Raw genomic sequence first — 21238 nt, 5'->3', positions numbered from 1 at the left:
CCCAACACTGCACCAAAACCAGACACTGCACCAAATGCAGACCCTGCACCAAAACCCGAAACTGCACCAAAGCCAGAGAGTGAACCGAAACCAGACACTGCACCAAAAGCAGACTCTGCACCAAAACCAGACACTGCATAAAGACCAGACTCTGCACCGAAACCAGACACTGCACCAAAACGCAACACTGCACCAAAACCAGACACTGCACCAAAACGCAACACTGCATCAAAACCAGACTCTGCACCAAAACCAGACATTGCACCAAAACCATACAATGTACCGAAACCAGGTGCTGCACATAAACCAGACACTGAACCGAAACTAGGCACTGCACCGAAATCAAACACTGCACCAAAATTTGTCATTGCAACAAAACCAGACAACCCACCAAAACCAGACACAGCACCAAAACCAGACACTTCACCAAAGCCAGACACTGCATCAAAACCCGACACTGCACAAAAACCAGACACTGCACCAAGACCCAACACTGAACCAAAACCAGACACTGCACCTAAACCAGACACTGCACCAAAGCCAGATACTGCACCGAAACCAGATACTGCACCAAAACCCAACACTGCACAAAAAGCAGACACTGCACCTAAACCATACACTACACCAAAACCAGACGCTGCACCAAAACCAGACACTGCACCAAAACCAAACACTGCACTGAAACCAGACACGGCACCCAAACCAGACACTGCACCGAAACCAGACACTGCACCGAAACCAGACACTGCCCAAAACCCAACACTGCAGCAAAACCAGACACTGCAACGAAACGAAACACCGCACCAAAAGCAGATGCTGCCCCAAAACCAGACGCTGCACCGAAACCGGACACTGCACCAAAACAAAACATTACACCAAAGCCAGACACTGCACTGAAACCAGATACTGCACCAAAACCGGACACTGCACCAAACCTGTACCCAAACCTGACACTGCACCAAAACCAGATACTGCAATGAAACAGCACCAAAACCAGACACTGCAACAAATCCCAACACCGCACCAGAACCAGACACTTCACCGAAACCCGGCACTGCCCCGAAACAAGAAACTGCACCGAAACCGGACACTGCACCAAAACCAAACAATGTTCCCAAACCTGACACTGCACCAAAACCAGACATTGCTCCAAAGCCAGATACTGCACCGAAACCAGACATTGCACCAAAGCCAGGCACTGCACCCAAACGCGACACTGCACCAAAACCAGATACTACAACGAAACTGCCCCAAAGCCAGACACTGCACCAAATCCCGACACTGCACCAGAACCAGACACTTCAACAAAACCCGGCACTGCACCAAAACAAGACACTGCACCGAAACCAGACACAGCACTGAAACTAGACACTCCACCCAAAGCCAGACACTGCATCAAAACCCGACACTGCACCAAAACAAGACACTGCACCAAAACCAGACACTGCACCCAAACGATACATTTCACCAAAGCCAGACACTGCACCGAAACCAGACACTGCACAAAATCATAGATCGCACCAAAACCAGATGCTGCACCCAAACCAGACATTGCACCAAAACCAGACTTTGCACCAAAGCCAGACACTGCACCGAAACCAGACACTGCACCAAAACCCGACACTGCAATGAAGCTAGACATTGCACCAAAGCCAGACACTGCACCCAAACCTGACACTGCACCAAAACCGGACATGGCACCGACACTGCACCAAAACAAGGCACTTAACCAAAACCAGGCACTGCACCTAAATCGGGCACTACAGCGAAATTTGTCATTGCACCAAAATCAGACAATGCACCAAAATCAGATAATGCAAAGAAACTGCACCAAAACCAGACACTGCACCAAATCCCGACACTGCACCAGAACCAGACACTTCACCGAAACCCGGCGCTGCACTGGAAGTAAACACTACACCCAAACCAGGCACTGCACCAAAATCGGACATTGCACCAAAATCTGACACTGCACCAAAACCAGACATCGCACCGAAACCAGACACTGCACCGAAACCAGACACTGCGCCGAAACCCGACACTGCACAAAACCAGACACGGCACCCAAACCAGACACTGCACCGAAACCAGACTTTGCACCAAAGCCAGACACTGCACCGAAACCAGACACTGCGCCGAAACCCGACACTGCACAAAACCAGACACGGCACCCAAACCAGACACTGCACCGAAACCAGACTTTGCACCAAAGCCAGACACTGCACCGAAACCAGACGCTGCCCCAAAACAGACACTGCAGCAAAACCAGACACTGCAATGAAACGAAACACCGCACCAAAAGCAGATGCTGCTCCAAAACCAGACGCAGAACCGAAACCGAACACTGCACCAAAACAAAACATTACACCAAAGCCAGACACTGCACCGAAACCAGATACTGCACCAAAACCTGAAACTACACCGAAATTAGACATTGCAGCAAAGCCAGGCACTGCACCCAAAGCAGACACTGCACCAAAACCGGACACTGCAAAAACCTGTTCCCAAACCTGACACTGCACCAAAACCAGATACTGCAATGAAACTGCACCAAAACCAGACACTGCAACAAATCCCAACACTGCACCAGAACCAGACACTTCACCGAAACCCGGCACTGCCCCGAAACAAGAAACTGCACTGAAACCGGACACTGCACCAAAACCAAACAATGTTCCCAAACCCGACACTGCACCAAAACCAGGCATTGCTCCAAAGACAGACACTGCACCTAAACCTGACACTGCACCAAAACCAGAGACTGAACCAAAACCAGACACTGCACTGAAATCAGACACTGCACCCAAACGCGACACTGCACCAAAACCAGATACTACAACGAAACTGCCCCAAAACCAGACACAGCAACAAATCCCGACACTGCACCAGAACCAGACGCTTCAAAAAAACCCGGCACTGCACCGAAACAAGACACTGCACCGAAACCAGCCACAGCACTGAAACTAGACACTACACCCAAAGCCAGACACTTCATCAAAACCCGACACTGCACCAAAACAAGACACTGCACCCAAATGATACATTGCACCAATGCCAGACACTGCACCGAAACCAGACACTGCACAAAACCATACATTGCACCAAAACCAGATGCTGCTCCAAAACCATGCACTGCACCGAAACCATACACTGCACCAAAACCAGATGCTGCACCCAAACCAGACACTGCACCAAAACCAGACTTTGCACCAAAGCCAGACACTGCACCGAAACCAGACACTGCACCAAAACCCGACACTGCAATGAAGCTAGACATTGCACAAAAGCCAGACACTGCACCCAAACCTGACACTGCACCAAAACCAGACACTGCACCGACGCTGCACCAAAACCAGGCACTTAACCAAAACCAGGCACTGCACCTAAATCGGACACTACAGAGAAATTTGTCATTGCACTAAAATCAAACACTGCACCAAAATCAGATAATGCAAAGAAACTGCACCAAAACTAGACACTGCAGTAAATCCCGACAATGCACCAGAACCAGACACTTCACCGAAACCCGGCGCTGCACTGAAAGTAAACACTAAACCCAAACCAGGCACTGCACCAAAACCGGACATTGCACCAAAATCTGACACTGCACCAAAACCAGATACCGAACCAAAACCAGACGCTGCACCAAAACCAGACATCGCACCGAAACCAGACACTGCACCGAAACCAGACACTGCACCGAAACCCGACACCGCACAAAACCAGACACTGCACCAAAACCATACACTGAACCAAAACCAGATGCTGCACCAAAACCAGACACGGCACCAAAACCAAACACTGCATTGAAACCAGACACAGCACCAAAAAAAGACACTGCACCAAAACCCGACACTGCAATGAAACCAGACACTGCACCAAAACCAGACACTGCACCAAACCCGACACTGCACCAAAAGCTGACACTTCACCAAAACCGACTCTGCATTGAAACCAGACACTGCACTGAAACAAGCCACTGCAACAAAACTAGAGAAAGCACCAAAACCCAACACATCACCAAAACCAGACACTGCACTGAAAGCAGACACTGCACCCAAACATGACACTGCACCAAAACCAGATATCACAACGAAACTGCAGCAAATCCAGGCACTGCACCAGATACCATCACTGCACCAGAACCAGACACTTCACCGAAACAAGAAACAGCACCGAAACCAGGCACTGCACTGAAACTAGACACTACACCCAAACCAGACACTGCACCAAAAGCAGACATTACACCGAAACTAGACACAGCAACAAAACCCGACACTGCATCAGAGCCAGACACTGCATCGAAACTGGACACTGCACCGAAACCAGACACTGCACTGAAACCAGACATTGCACTGAAACCCGACACTGCACCGAAACCATACACTGCTCCAAAACCAGGCACTGGACCGACCGAAACCAAATACTGCACCAAAAGCAGATGCTGCCCCGAAACCAGATGCTGCACCGACACCGGACACTGCACCGAAACAAGACACTGCACCCAAACACGACACTGCACCACATCCAGACACTGCACCAAAGCCAGACACTGCACCGAAACCAAACACTGCATCAAAACCCAACACTGCACCGAAACCACACATTGCAACAAAGCCAGAGACTGCAGCAAAACCACACACTGCACCAAAACCGGACACTGCACTGACATTGCACCAAAACCACACACTGAACCGAAACCAGACACTGCACTGAAAGCAGACACTGCACCAAAACCGGACACTGCACCAACACTGCACCCAAACCCGACACTGCACCAAAACCAGATTCTGCAAATAAACTGCACCAAAACCAGACACTGCAACAAATCCCAAGACTGCACCAGAACCAGACACTTCACCGAAACGCGGCACTGCTCCGAAACAAGACACTGCACCGAAACCGGACACTGCACCAAAACCAGACAAAGCACCCAAACGCGACACTGCACCAAAACCAGGCATTGCACCAAAGCCAGACACTGCACCAAAACCTGACATTGCACCAAAGCCAGACATTGCACCAAAACCAGGCATTGCACCAAAGCCAGACACTGCACCGAAACCTGACATTGCACCAAAGTCAGACATTGCACCAAAACCAGACACTGAACCAAAACCAGACACTTCACTGAAATCAGACATTGCACCCAAACCCGACACTGCACCAAAACCAGATACTACAACGAAACTGCCGCAAAACCAGACATTGCACCTAATCCCGACACTGCACCAAAACCAGATACTGCAACGAAACTGCCCCAAAACCAGACACTGCACCAAATCCCGACACTGCACCAGAAGCAGACACTTCAACAAAACCCGGCACTGCACCGAAACAAGACACTGCACCGAAACCAGACACTGCACTGAAACTAGACACTACACCCAAAGCCAGACACTGCATCAAAACCCGACACTGCACCAGAACAAGACACTGCACCGAAACCCGACACTGCACCAAAACCAGGCATTGCACCAAAGCCAGACACTGCACCGAAACCAGACATTGCACAAAAGCCAGACACTGCACCCAAACCCGACACTGCACCAAAACCAGACACTGCACCAACCCGCTGCACCAAAACAAGAAACTTAACCGAAACTAGGCATTGCACCTAAATCGGACACTACAGCGAAATTTGTCATTGCACCAAAATCAGACAACGCACCAAAATCAGATAATGCAAAGAAACTGCACCAAAACCAGACACTGCACCAAATCCCGACACTGCACCAGAACCAGACACTTTACCGAAACCCAGCGCTGCACTGAAAGTAGACACTACACCCAAACCAGGCACTGCACCAAAACCGGACATTGCACCGAAACCTGATACTGCACCAAAACCAGATACTGAACCAAAACCTGACACTGCAGCCAAACCGGACACTGCAGCAAAACCAGACATTGCACCAAAGCCAGACACTGCACCGAAACCAGACACTGCTCCAAAACCTGACACTGCACCGAAACCAGACATTGCCCCAAAGCCAGACACTGCACCCAAACCCGTCACGGCACCAAAACCGGACACTGCACCAACACTACACCAAAACCAGACACTGATCCAAAACCAGACACTGCACAGAAAGCAGTTACTATGACGAAACTGCCCCAAAAGCAGACACATCACCAAAACCCGACACTGCACCAGAACCAGACACTTCAACAAAACCCAGCACTGCACCAAAACAAGACACTTCACCGGAACCAGACATTGCACCGAAACCCAACACTGCACCAAAAACAGATACTGTACCAAAACCCAACACTGCAACAAAACCAGACCTTCCACCGAAACCAGACACTGCACCAAAAACCGACACTGCACCGAAACTAGACATTGCACCAAAGCCAGACACTGCACCCAAACCCGACACTGCACCAGAATCGGAAACTGCACCGACACTGCACCAAAACCAGACACTGCACCAAAACCAGACACTGCACCAAAATCAGACACTGCACCAAAAGCCGACACTGCACCAAAACCCAACACTGCACCAAAACCAGACACTGCACCAAAAGCAGACCCTGCACCAAAACCCGAAACTGCACCAAAACCAGAGAGTGAACCGAAACCAGACACTGCACCAAAACCAGACACTGCACCAAAACCAGACTCAGCACCAAAACCAGACATTGCACCAAAACCAGACACTGTACCGAAACCAGGTGCGGCACAAAAACCAGACACTGAACCAAAACCAGGCACTGCACCGAAATCAAACACTGTGCCAAAATTTGTCATTGCGACAAAACCAGACAACCCACTAAAAGCAGACACAGCAGCAAAACCAGACGCTGCACCAAAGCCAGACACTGCATCAAAACCCGACACTGCACAAAACCATACACTGCACCAAAACCAGATGCTGCACCAAATCGAGACACTGCAGTGAAAACGTACACTGCACCAAAACCAGATGCTGCACCCAAACCAGACACTGCACCAAAACCAGACTTTGCGCCAAAACCTGACACTGCAATGAAGCTAAACATTGCCCCAAAGCCAGGCACTGCACCCAAACCCGACACTGGACCAAAACTAGACACTGCACCCACGCTGCACCAAAACAAGACACTTAACCGAAACCAGGCACTGCACCTAAATCGGACACTAAAGCGAAATTTGTCATTGCACCAAAATCAGACAACGCACTAAAATCAGATAATGCAAAGAAACTGCACCAAAACCAGACACTGCACCAAATCCTGACACTGCGCCAGAACCAGACACTTTACCAAAACCCAGTGCTGCACTGAAAGTAGACACTACACCCAAACCAGGCACTGCACTAAAACCGGACATTGCACCGAAACCTGACACTGCACCAAAGCCAGACACTGCACCCAAACCTGTCACTGCACCAAAGCCGGACACTGCACCAACACTGCACCAAAACTGGACACTGATCCGAAACCAGGCACTGCACAGATAGCAGATACTGCAACGAAACTGCCCCAAAACCAGACACTGCACCAAAACCCGACACTGCACCAGAACCAGACACTTCAACAAAACCCGGCACTGCACCGAAACAAGACACTGCACCGAAACCAGACATTGCACCGAAACCCAACACTGCACCAAAAACAGATACTGTACCAAAACCCGACACTGCAACAAAACCAGACATTCCACCGAAACCAGACACTGCACCAAAGCCAGACACTGCATCAAAACCCGACACTGCACCAAGACAAGACACTGCACCAAAACCAGACACTGCACCGAAACCAGACACTGCACAAAACCAGACACTGCACCGAAACCAGACATTGCACCAAAGCCAGACACTGCACCGAAACCAGACACTGCACCAAAACCCGACACTGCACAAAACCAGACACTGCACCGAAACCAAACACCGCTCCGAAAGCAGATGCTGCCCCAAAACCAGACGCTGCACCGAAACCTGACACTGCACCAAAACCAAACATTACACCAAAACCAGACACTGCACCGAAACCAGACACTGCACCAAAACCTGAAACTACACCGAAACTAGACATTGCAGCAAAGCCAGACACTGCACCCAAAGCAGACACTGCACCAAAACCGGACACTGCACCAAAACTGCACCCAAACACGACACTGCACCAAAACCAGATACTGCATGAAACTGCACCAAAACCAGACACTGCAACAAATCCCAACACTGCACCAAAACCAGACACTGCACCAAGACCCAACACTGCACCAAAACCAGACACTGCACCAAGACCCAACACTGAACCAAAACCAGACACTGCACCAAAACCAGACACTGCACAAAAATACAGACACTGCACAAAAACCAGACACTGCACCAAGACCCAACACTGAACCAAAACCAGACACTGCACCAAAACTCAACACTGCACAAAACCAGACTCTGCACTGAAACCAAACACCGCTCCGAAAGCAGATGCTGCCCCGAAACCAGACACTGCGCAAAACTCGACACTGCACCAAAACCAAACAATGTACCCAAACCAGACACTGCACCAAAATCAGGCATTGTACCAAAGCCAGACACTGAACCGAAACCAGACATTGCAACAAAGCCAGACACTGCACCCAAACCTGACACTGCACCAAAACCAGGCACGGAACCAAAACCTGACACTGCACCGAAACTAGACACGACACCCAAACCAGGCACTGCAACAAAACCCGACACTGCACCAAAACAAGACACTGCACCAAAACCAGACACTGCACCAAAAGCAGAGAGTGAACCAAAACCAGACACTGCACCAAAACCAGACATTGCCCCAAAATCAGACTCTGCACCAAAACCAGACACTGAACCGAAATCACACACTGCACCAAAACCAGACACTGCACCAAAAGCAGAGAGTGAACCGAAACCAGACACTGCACCAAAACCAGACATTGCCCCAAAATCAGACTCTGCACCGAAACCAGAGACTGCATAAAAACCCAACACTGCACCAAAACGAGACTCTGCACCAAAACCAAACATTGCACCAAAACCAGACACTGTACCGAAACCAGGTGCTGCACAAAAACCAGACACTGAACCGAAACCAGGCACTGCACCAAAATCAAACACTGCACCAAAATTTGTCATTGCAACAAAACCAGACAACCCACCAAAACCAGACACAGCAGCGAAACCAGGCACTGAACCGAAACCACACACTGCACCAAAACCAGACACTGCACCATAAGCAGAGAGTGAACCGAAACCAGACACTGCACCAAAACCAGACATTGCCCCAAAATCAGACTCTGCACCAAAACCGGACACTGCATAAAAACCAGACTCTGCACCGAAACCAGAAACTGCACCAAATCCCAACACTTCAACAAAACCAGACTCTGCACCAAAACCAGACATTGCACCAAAACCAGACACTGTACCGAAACCAGGTGCTGCACAAAAACCAGACACTGAACCGAAACCAGGCACTGCACCGAAATCAAACACAGCACCAAAATTTGTCATTGCAACAAAGCCAGACAACCCACCAAAACCAGACACAGCACCGAAACCAGACACTGCACCAGAGCCAGACACCGCATCAAAACCCGACACTGCACCAAAACAAGACACTGCACCAAAACCAGATACTGCAACAAAATCAGACACTGCACCAAAACCCGACACTGCACAAAACCATACACTGCACCAAAACCAGATGCTGCACCAAAACCAGATGCTGCACCCAAACCAGACACTGCAGCAAAACCAGACTTTGCACCAAAGCCAGACACTGCACCGTAACCATACACTGCATCAAAACCAGATGCTGCACCCAAACCAGACACTGCACCAAAACCAGACTTTGCACCAAAGCCAGACACTGCACCGAAACCAGACAATGCACCAAAACCCGACACTGCACCAAAAGCAGACACTGCACCGACGCTGCACCAAAACAAGACACTTAACCGAACCCAGGCACTGCACCTAAATCGGACACTGCAGCGAAATTTGTCATTGCACCAAAATCAGACAACGCACCAAAATCAGATAATGCAAAGAAACTGCACCAAAACCAGACACTGCACCAAATCCCGACACTGCACCAGAACCAGACACGTTACCGAAACCCAGAGCTGCACTGAAAGTAGACACTACACCCAAACCAGGCACTGCACCAAAACCGGACATTGCACCGAAACCTGACACTGCACCAAAACCAGACACTGAACAAAAACCAGACACTGCACCCAAATCGGACACTGCACCAAAACAAGACATTGCACCAAAGCCAGACACTGCACCGAAACCAGACACTGCACCAAGACCTGACACTGCACCGAAACCAGACATTGCACCAAAGCCAGACACTGCACCCAAACCTGTCACTGCACCAAAACCGGACACTGCACCAACACTGCACCAAAACCAGACACTGATCCGAAACCAGGCACTGCACAGAAAGCAGATACTGCAACGAAACTGCCCCAAAACCAGACACTGCACCAAAACCCGACACTGCACCAGAACCAGACATTTCAACAAAACCCGGTACTGCACCGAAACAAGACACGGCACCAAAACCAGACATCGCACCGAAACCCAACACTGCACCAAAAACAGATACTGTACCAAAACCCGACACTGCAACAAAACCAGACATTCCACCGAAACCAGACACTGCACCAAAACAAGACACTTCACCAAAACCAGACACTGCATCAAAACCCGACACTGCACCAAAACAAGACACTGCACCAAAACCAGACACTGCACCAAGACCCAACACTGAACCAAAACCAGACACTGCACCAAAACCCGACAATGCTCCAGAGCCAGACACTGCACCGAAACCGTACACTGCACCCAAACCCGACACTGCACTGAAACCAGACATTGCACCGAAACCCTACACTGCACTGAAACCATACACTGCTCCCAAACCAGGCACTGGACCAACCGAAACCAAACACTGCGTCGAAAGCAGATGCTGCCCCGAAACCAGACGCTGCACCAACACCGGACACTGCACTGAAACAAGACACTGCACCCAAACACGACACTGCACCACATCCAGACACTGCACCAAAGCCAGATTCTGCACCGAAACCAGACACTGCATCAAAACCCAACACTGCACCGGAACCACACATTGCACCAAAGCCGGACACTGCACTGACATTGCACCAAAACCAGACACTGAACCGAAACCAGACACTGCACCAAAACCGGACACAGCACTGACATTGCACCAAAACCAGACACAGCACCAAAACCAGACACTGCACCAAAACCTGACACTGCAATGAAACCAGACACGGCACCAAAACCAGACACTGCATCAAACCCGACACTGCACCAAAAGCCAACACTTCACCAAAACCGACACTGCATTTAAACCAGACACTGCACTGAAACAAGCCCCTGCAGCAAAACTAGACAAAGCACCAAAACCCGAAACATCACCAAAACCAGATACCGCAATGAAACTGCAGCAAAACCAGGCACTGCACCAAATACCAACACTGCACCAGAACCAGACACTTCACCGGAAGCTGGCACTGCACCGAAACAAGAAACTGCACCGAAACCAGGCACTGCACTGAAACTAGACACTACACCCAAACCAGACACTGCACCAAAAGCAGACATTACACCGAAACCAGACACTGCACCAAAACCCGGCACTGCACCAGAGCCAGACACTGCACAGAAACCAGACACTGCACCGAAACCAGACACTGCAACAAAACCATACACTGCTCCAAAGCCAGGCACTGGACCGAGCGAAACCAAACACTGCACCGAAAGCAGATGCTGCCCCGAAACCAGACGCTGCACCAACACCGGACACTGCATCGAAACAAGACACTGCACCCAAACCCGACACTGCACCACATCCAGACACTGCACCAAAGCCAGATACTGCACCGAAACCAGACACTGCATCAAAACCCAACACTGCACCGAAACCACACATTGCACCAAAGCCAGACACTGCACTGACATTGCACCAAAACCAGACACTGAACCGAAACCAGACACTGCACCAAAACCGGACACTGCACTGACATTGCACCAAAACCAGACACTGAACCGAAACCAGACACTGCACTGAAAGCTGACACTGCACCCAAACCCAACACAGCACCAAAATCTGGTAATGCAAAGAATCTGCACCAAAACCTGACACTGCGCCAAATCCCGACACTGCACCAGAACCAGACACTTCACCGAAACCCAGCACTGCACCAAAACAACACACTGCACCTAAACCAGACACAGCACCGAAACCTGACACTGCACCAAAACCAGATACTGTACCAAAACCAGACACTGCACCAATACTAGACATCGCACCGAAACCAGACACGGCACCGAATTCAGACATTGCACCGAAACCAGACATTGCACTGAAACCAGACACTGCACCAAAACCAGATACTGAACAAAAACCAGACACTGCACCCAAATCGGACACTGCACCAAAACAAGACATTGCACCAAAGCCAGACACTGCACCGAAACCAGACACTGCACCAAGACCTGACACTGCACCGAAACCAGACATTGCACCAAAGCCAGACACTGCACCCAAACCTGTCACTGCACCAAAACCGGACACTGCACCAACACTGCACCAAAACCAGACACTGATCCGAAACCAGGCACTGCACAGAAAGCAGATACTGCAACGAAACTGCCCCAAAACCAGACACTGCACCAAAACCCGACACTGCACCAGAACCAGACATTTCAACAAAACCCGGTACTGCACCGAAACAAGACACGGCACCAAAACCAGACATCGCACCGAAACCCAACACTGCACCAAAAACAGATACTGTACCAAAACCCGACACTGCAACAAAACCAGACATTCCACCGAAACCAGACACTGCACCAAAACAAGACACTTCACCAAAACCAGACACTGCATCAAAACCCGACACTGCACCAAAACAAGACACTGCACCAAAACCAGACACTGCACCAAGACCCAACACTGAACCAAAACCAGACACTGCACCAAAACCCGACAATGCTCCAGAGCCAGACACTGCACCGAAACCGTACACTGCACCAAAACCAGACACTGCACTGAAACCAGACATTGCACCGAAACCCTACACTGCACTGAAACCATACACTGCTCCCAAACCAGGCACTGGACCAACCGAAACCAAACACTGCGTCGAAAGCAGATGCTGCCCCGAAACCAGACGCTGCACCAACACCGGACACTGCACTGAAACAAGACACTGCACCCAAACACGACACTGCACCACATCCAGACACTGCACCAAAGCCAGATTCTGCACCGAAACCAGACACTGCATCAAAACCCAACACTGCACCGGAACCACACATTGCACCAAAGCCGGACACTGCACTGACATTGCACCAAAACCAGACACTGAACCGAAACCAGACACTGCACCAAAACCGGACACAGCACTGACATTGCACCAAAACCAGACACAGCACCAAAACCAGACACTGCACCAAAACCTGACACTGCAATGAAACCAGACACGGCACCAAAACCAGACACTGCATCAAACCCGACACTGCACCAAAAGCCAACACTTCACCAAAACCGACACTGCATTTAAACCAGACACTGCACTGAAACAAGCCCCTGCAGCAAAACTAGACAAAGCACCAAAACCCGAAACATCACCAAAACCAGATACCGCAATGAAACTGCAGCAAAACCAGGCACTGCACCAAATACCAACACTGCACCAGAACCAGACACTTCACCGGAAGCTGGCACTGCACCGAAACAAGAAACTGCACCGAAACCAGGCACTGCACTGAAACTAGACACTACACCCAAACCAGACACTGCACCAAAAGCAGACATTACACCGAAACCAGACACTGCACCAAAACCCGGCACTGCACCAGAGCCAGACACTGCACAGAAACCAGACACTGCACCGAAACCAGACACTGCAACAAAACCATACACTGCTCCAAAGCCAGGCACTGGACCGAGCGAAACCAAACACTGCACCGAAAGCAGATGCTGCCCCGAAACCAGACGCTGCACCAACACCGGACACTGCATCGAAACAAGACACTGCACCCAAACCCGACACTGCACCACATCCAGACACTGCACCAAAGCCAGATACTGCACCGAAACCAGACACTGCATCAAAACCCAACACTGCACCGAAACCACACATTGCACCAAAGCCAGACACTGCACTGACATTGCACCAAAACCAGACACTGAACCGAAACCAGACACTGCACCAAAACCGGACACTGCACTGACATTGCACCAAAACCAGACACTGAACCGAAACCAGACACTGCACTGAAAGCTGACACTGCACCCAAACCCAACACAGCACCAAAATCTGGTAATGCAAAGAATCTGCACCAAAACCTGACACTGCGCCAAATCCCGACACTGCACCAGAACCAGACACTTCACCGAAACCCAGCACTGCACCAAAACAACACACTGCACCTAAACCAGACACAGCACCGAAACCTGACACTGCACCAAAACCAGATACTGTACCAAAACCAGACACTGCACCAATACTAGACATCGCACCGAAACCAGACACGGCACCGAATTCAGACATTGCACCGAAACCAGACATTGCACTGAAACCAGACACTGCACCAAAACCAGATACTGAACAAAAACCAGACACTGCACCCAAATCGGACACTGCACCAAAACAAGACATTGCACCAAAGCCAGACACTGCACCGAAACCAGACACTGCACCAAGACCTGACACTGCACCGAAACCAGACATTGCACCAAAGCCAGACACTGCACCCAAACCTGTCACTGCACCAAAACCGGACACTGCACCAACACTGCACCAAAACCAGACACTGATCCGAAACCAGGCACTGCACAGAAAGCAGATACTGCAACGAAACTGCCCCAAAACCAGACACTGCACCAAAACCCGACACTGCACCAGAACCAGACATTTCAACAAAACCCGGTACTGCACCGAAACAAGACACGGCACCAAAACCAGACATCGCACCGAAACCCAACACTGCACCAAAAACAGATACTGTACCAAAACCCGACACTGCAACAAAACCAGACATTCCACCGAAACCAGACACTGCACCAAAACAAGACACTTCACCAAAACCAGACACTGCATCAAAACCCGACACTGCACCAAAACAAGACACTGCACCAAAACCAGACACTGCACCAAGACCCAACACTGAACCAAAACCAGACACTGCACCAAAACCCGACAATGCTCCAGAGCCAGACACTGCACCGAAACCGTACACTGCACCCAAACCCGACACTGCACTGAAACCAGACATTGCACCGAAACCCTACACTGCACTGAAACCATACACTGCTCCCAAACCAGGCACTGGACCAACCGAAACCAAACACTGCGTCGAAAGCAGATGCTGCCCCGAAACCAGACGCTGCACCAACACCGGACACTGCACTGAAACAAGACACTGCACCCAAACACGACACTGCACCACATCCAGACACTGCACCAAAGCCAGATTCTGCACCGAAACCAGACACTGCATCAAAACCCAACACTGCACCGGAACCACACATTGCACCAAAGCCGGACACTGCACTGACATTGCACCAAAACCAGACACTGAACCGAAACCAGACACTGCACCAAAACCGGACACAGCACTGACATTGCACCAAAACCAGACACAGCACCAAAACCAGACACTGCACCAAAACCTGACACTGCAATGAAACCAGAGACGGCACCAAAACCAGACACTGCATCAAACCCGACACTGCACCAAAAGCCAACACTTCACCAAAACCGACACTGCATTTAAACCAGACACTGCACTGAAACAAGCCCCTGCAGCAAAACTAGACAAAGCACCAAAACCCGAAACATCACCAAAACCAGATACCGCAATGAAACTGCAGCAAAACCAGGCACTGCACCAAATACCAACACTGCACCAGAACCAGACACTTCACCGGACGCTGGCACTGCACCGAAACAAGAAACTGCACCGAAACCAGGCACTGCACTGAAACTAGACACTACACCCAAACCAGACACTGCACCAAAAGCAGACATTACACCGAAACCAGACACTGCACCAAAACCCGGCACTGCACCAGAGCCAGACACTGCACAGAAACCAGACACTGCACCGAAACCAGACACTGCAACAAAACCATACACTGCTCCAAAGCCAGGCACTGGACCGAGCGAAACCAAACACTGCACCGAAAGCAGATGCTGCCCCGAAACCAGACGCTGCACCAACACCGGACACTGCATCGAAACAAGACACTGCACCCAAACCCGACACTGCACCACATCCAGACACTGCACCAAAGCCAGATACTGCACCGAAACCAGACACTGCATCAAAACCCAACACTGCACCGAAACCACACATTGCACCAAAGCCAGACACTGCACTGACATTGCACCAAAACCAGACACTGAACCGAAACCAGACACTGCACCAAAACCGGACACTGCACTGACATTGCACCAAAACCAGACACTGAACCGAAACCAGACACTGCACTGAAAGCTGACACTGCACCCAAACCCAACACAGCACCAAAATCTGGTAATGCAAAGAATCTGCACCAAAACCTGACACTGCGCCAAATCCCGACACTGCACCAGAACCAGACACTTCACCGAAACCCAGCACTGCACCAAAACAACACACTGCACCTAAACCAGACACAGCACCGAAACCTGACACTGCACCAAAACCAGATACTGTACCAAAACCAGACACTGCACCAATACTAGACATCGCACCGAAACCAGACACGGCACCGAATTCAGACATTGCACCGAAACCAGACATTGCACTGAAACCAGACACTGCACCAAAACCAGACACTGCACCAAAACTCGACACTGCACAAAACCAGACACGGCACTGAAACCATACACTGCACCAAAACCAGATGCTGCATCAAAACCAGACGCTGCACTGAAACCAAACACTGCACTGAAACCAGACCCTGCACCCAAACCAGACACTGCACCGAAACCACACTTTGCACCAAAGCCTGACATGGCACCAAAACCAGACACTGCACCAAAAGCTGACACGTCACCAAAACCGACACTGCATTGAAACCAGACACTGCACTGAAACAAGCCACTGCAGCAAAACCAGACAAAGCACCAAAACTCGACACATCACCAAAACCAGACACTGCACTGAAAGCAGACACTGCACCCAAACATGACACTGCACCAAAACCAGATACCGCAATGAAACTGCAGCAAAACCAGGCACTGCACCAGATACCAACACTGCACCAGAACCAGACACTTCACCAAAACCTGGCACTGCACCGAAACAAGAAACTGGACCGAAACCAGGCAATGCACTGAAACTAGACACTACACCCAAACCAGAAACTGCACCAAAACCCGACACTTCACTGAAACCCGGCACTGCACCGAAACCGGACACTGCACCAAAACCAGACACTGCACCCAAACCGGACACTGCACCAAAACCAGACATTGCACCAAAGCCAGACACTGCACCGAAACCAGACACTTCACCAAAACCTGACACTGCATCGAAACCAGACATTGCACCAAAGCCAGACACTGCACCGAAACCGGACACTGCACCAAAACCAGACACTGCACTGAAACCAGACACTACACCGAAACCAGACACGGCACCGAAACCCAACACTGCACAAAACCAGACACTTCACAAAAACCATACACTGCACCAAAACCAGATGCGGCACCAAAACCAAACACTGCATTGAAACCAGACACAGCACCAAAACCAGACACTGCACTGAAACTAGACACTAAACCCAAACCAGGCACTGCAACAAAACCAGACAATGCACCAAACCCGACACTGCACCAAAAGCCGACACTTCACCAAAACCGACACTGCATTGAAACCAGACACTGCACTGAAACAAGCCACTGCAACAAAACCAGACAAAGCACCAAAACCCGACACATCACCAAAACCAGACACTGCACTGAAAGCAGACACTGCACCCAAACATGACACTGCACCAAAACCAGATACCGCAATGAAACTGCAGCGAAAACAGGCACTGCACCAGATACCAACACTGCACCAGAACCAGACACGTCACCGAAACCCGGCACTGCACCAAAACAACACACTGCACCTAAACCAGACACTGCACTGAAACCTGACACTGCACCAAAACCAGATAGTGTACCAAAAGCAGACACTGCACCAAAACTAGACATCGCACCGAAACCAGACACTGCACCGAAGGCAGACATTGCACCAAAACCAGACATTGCACCGAAAGCAGACACTGCACCAAAACCAGACATTGCACCAAAACTCGACACTGCACAAAACCAGACAATGCACCGAAACCAGATGCTGCACCAAAACCAGACACTGCACCAAAACCTGACTTTGCACCAAAGCCAGACACTGCACCAAAACCAGACACTGCACCAAAACCCGACACTGCACCAAAACCAAACACCGGTCCGAAAGCAGGTGCTGCCCTGAAACCAGACGCTGCACTGAAACCGGACACTGCATCAAAACCTAACATTACACCAAAGCCAGACACTGCACCTTAACCAGACACTGCACCAAAACCTGAAATTACACTGAAACCAGACATTGCAGCAAAGCCAGACACTGCACCCAAAGCAGACACTGCACCAACACTGCACCTAAACCCGACACTACACCAAAACCAGATACTGCAACGAAACTGCACCAAAACCAGACACTGCAACAAATTCCGACACTGCACCAGAACCAGACACTTCACCGAAACCTGGCACTGCTCCGAAACAAGACACTGCACCGAAACCGGACACTGCATCAAAACCTAACATTACACCAAAGCCAGACACTGCACCTTAACCAGACACTGCACCAAAACCTGAAATTACACTGAAACCAGACATTGCAGCAAAGCCAGACACTGCACCCAAAGCAGACACTGCACCAACACTGCACCTAAACCCGACACTACACCAAAACCAGATACTGCAACGAAACTGCACCAAAACCAGACACTGCAACAAATTCCGACACTGCACCAGAACCAGACACTTCACCGAAACCTGGCACTGCTCCGAAACAAGACACTGCACCGAAACCGGACACTGCAACAAAACAAGACACTGTACGCAAACCCGACACTGCACCAAAACGAGGCATTGCACCAAAGCCAGACACTGCACCGAAACCAGACATTGCACCAAAGCCAGACACTGCACCCAAACCTGACACTGCACCAAAACCGGACACTGCTCCAACACTGCGCCAAAACGAGACACTGAACCAAAACCAGACACTGCAACGAAACTGCACCAAAACCAGACACTGCAACAAATTCCGACACTGCACCAGAACCAGACACTTCACCGAAACCTGGCACTGCTCCGAAACAAGACACTGCACCGAAACCGGACACTGCATCAAAACCTAACATTACACCAAAGCCAGACACTGCACCTTAACCAGACACTGCACCAAAACCTGAAATTACACTGAAACCAGACATTGCAGCAAAGCCAGACACTGCACCCAAAGCAGACACTGCACCAACACTGCACCTAAACCCGACACTACACCAAAACCAGATACTGCAACGAAACTGCACCAAAACCAGACACTGCAACAAATTCCGACACTGCACCAGAACCAGACACTTCACCGAAACCTGGCACTGCTCCGAAACAAGACACTGCACCGAAACCGGACACTGCAACAAAACAAGACACTGTACGCAAACCCGACACTGCACCAAAACGAGGCATTGCACCAAAGCCAGACACTGCACCGAAACCAGACATTGCACCAAAGCCAGACACTGCACCCAAACCTGACACTGCACCAAAACCGGACACTGCTCCAACACTGCGCCAAAACGAGACACTGAACCAAAACCAGACACTGCAACGAAACTGCCCCAAAACCAGACACTGCACCAAATCCCAACACTGCACCAGAACCAGAAGCTTCAATGAAACCCAGCACTGCAACGAAACAAGACACTGCACCGAAACCAGACACTGCACTGAAACTAGACACTACACCCAAACCAGGCACTGCAACAAAACCATACATCGCACCAAAACCCGACACTGCACCAAACCCGACACTGCGCCAAAAGCCGACACTTCATCAAAACCGACACTGCATTGAAACCAGACACTGCACTGAAACAAGCCACTGCAGCAAAACCAGACAAAGGACCAAAACCCGACACTGCACTGAAAGCAGACACTGCACCCAAACATGACACTGCACCAAAACCAGATACCGCAATGAAACTGTAGCAAAACCAGGCACTGCACCAGATACCAACACTGCACCAGAACCAGACACTTCACCGAAACCCGGCACTGCACCAAAACAAGAAACTGCAGCAAAACCAGGCACTGCACTGAAACTAGACACTACACCCAAAACAGACACTGCACCAAAAGCAGACATTACACCGAAACTAGACACTGCACCAAAACACGACACTGCACCAGAGCCAGACACTGCACCGAAACCATACACTGCTCCAAAACCAGGCACTGGACCGACTGAAACCAAGCACTGCCCCGAAACCAGACACTGCACCGAAACCATACACTGCTCCAAAACCAGGCGCTGGACCTACTGAAACCAAACGCTGCACCAAAAGCAGATGCTGCCCCGAAACCAAACACTACGCTGAAACCAGACACTGCACCCAAACCAGACACTGCACCCAAACCAGACACTGCACCGAAACCAGACACTGCACCGAAACCAGACACTGCACCAAAACCCGACATTGCACCAAAACCGGACACTGCACCAAAATCAAACATTACGCCAAAGCCAGACACTTCACCTTAACCAGACACTGCACCAAAACCTGAAACTACACCGAAACCAGACATTGCAGCAAAGCCAGACACTGCACCCAAAGCAGACACAGCACCAAAACCAGACACTGCACCAACACTGCACCCAAACCCGAAACTGCACCAAAACCAGATACTGCAACGAAACTGCACCAAAACCAGACACTGCAACAAATCCCAACACTGCACCAGAACCAGACATTTCACCAAAACCAGGCATTGCACCAAAGCCAGACACTGCACCGAAACCAGACATTGCACCAAAACCGGACACTGAACCAACACTGCACCAAAACCGGACACTGAACCAAAACCAGACACTGCACTGAAATCAGACATTGCACCAAAGCCAGACACTGCACCCAAACCTGACACTGCACCAAAACCGGACACTGAACCAAAACCAGACACTGCACTGAAATC

This window comes from Cetorhinus maximus, chromosome 13, assembly GCF_964194155.1.
Source record: "Cetorhinus maximus chromosome 13, sCetMax3.hap1.1, whole genome shotgun sequence".
Taxonomy (NCBI): Eukaryota; Metazoa; Chordata; class Chondrichthyes; order Lamniformes; family Cetorhinidae; genus Cetorhinus; species Cetorhinus maximus.
Note: the sequence above shows the minus strand (reverse complement) of the source record.